Raw genomic sequence first — 1,719 nt, 5'->3', positions numbered from 1 at the left:
GAAGGAGGAGCGGAGCCGCCAGAGGGCGGCACTGCGCAGCCGCGGCCTGGGGTTGCACTGCGCCGGCGCGACCGCCGGAGGGCAGCATCTGTCCGCGCTCAGCCCCGCCGGCCCGCCACGGCGCTCGGAAAACAGATTAATCTGTTTGAACGCGCTTTCCCCATGTGTATCATTATCACTTAGGGTGTTTGTTAATACTCCAGATTCCCCGGGGGTGGATCTTGGAATCGGCATTTTAACAAGCCTCCCTAGGCGTTTTTCTGCTCTCAAACTGCAGTATACTCCTGGCTTGAGCTGATGGGAAGAGGCTGGAAGAGGGCAGTCCCAATCTGCTTTCATGCCGAGTCTCACTGGGGGTTAGCCTACCTGGGCTCAAATCATTTCGCTTCTTTGGATCTTTACATTATCACCTGAAATGTGATAGAAATAGTACCTAACCTACAGAATTCTCCTAAGAATGAAGAGATACTGCATAGAGAGCATTTAAATGTTCTATGTTAGCTAGTTAGTATTGGTTAAGTAGACAATGAAGGATGGTTGGATCCCAGTCCTGCATTTCCGACACCCTATGCAAAAAGTAATTTGCATTAACACCAGAGCGACCTTAGTATTAAAGAAAATTCACTGTATCACTGATTTTCTGAGCACTACTTAGGCAAGTGGAGGAAACTAGGAAAACAGCTCTTGGAAGCCAGGATGATGAAGATTTACAAGACCTGGTTGTACCACTTATTTTTTAAGATGCTGAACATAGCATGTTCAGCAAAACATTTTTGCTTTTTGATATTAAAATGAAAGTCTATACAGAAGGCCAGATATTATCCCCTAATCCATCACAGCCAAGATGTTTCCAGTTACCTACAAGTCACACAAATCACCTTCCTGCCACCACTCTCCTGAACTATCAACTAGCTCTTTTCTTGTGTTTGAACATTTCTTTAAGCTTTGGAAAGCCCAAGAGAATGCTATTCTCTACCTTAGAAAGCAAGATGAAAATTAATATACAACTGTGAAACACTGGAATGCTGCAACAAACAAAAGCCATCAGAAGGTGTTCCTAAGAGCACTACGGGTTTAGTTATGGTAGGACTATTAAACATCTATTGCTTTGCTCAAAACTTCTGCCCAAACAATAAACAAAGCTGCAAACTGCTGCTAGTTCAACGATTTAAGTGTTCGTCCCCCTATCTTAAGACAAATTGAGCCTTGATAGTATCACACAGCACCCACAGGAAGCACATTTCTTTGGGTGGTTTTGTCCTGAAAGTCTGTACTTTAATGCCTCTTATTTAAATTTATCTATATAATTGATACCTATATAGATAGATATAATTTATATAAATTTTGACATATAATGCTATCCATTTACTTACCATTATGTTACATTGGCCAGTCAGGAGCTACATTACCTTATTGCCTCATGTGGCCTATCACAGTATACTGAGGGCCATGTTGCCCAAAGTACCATGTATCATCCATAGGCATCAGAAGCCTTTTTGGTTAAAAATCCGATTAGTAAACCTCAGATCTTCACAGGGGGAGAGGTGGAGGCTGGAATAGCACTTAAAACAAGCATTCCAAGTAAATTTTTGTATGCAGAAGTCTGTGAATCACTGCTGTGATGAAGGTACATTTATCCTGGCTTATGTAAAGACACATATATACAAAAGTTGGATTCATATACTGTATTTGTATGAGAAAAATAAATGAAAAACTACG

Source organism: Mirounga leonina, unplaced genomic scaffold, assembly GCF_011800145.1.
Source record: "Mirounga leonina isolate KUSES-001 unplaced genomic scaffold, KU_Mleo_1.0 Mir_104, whole genome shotgun sequence".
Taxonomy (NCBI): domain Eukaryota; kingdom Metazoa; phylum Chordata; class Mammalia; order Carnivora; family Phocidae; genus Mirounga; species Mirounga leonina.
This window is presented reverse-complemented; position numbering follows the sequence as displayed.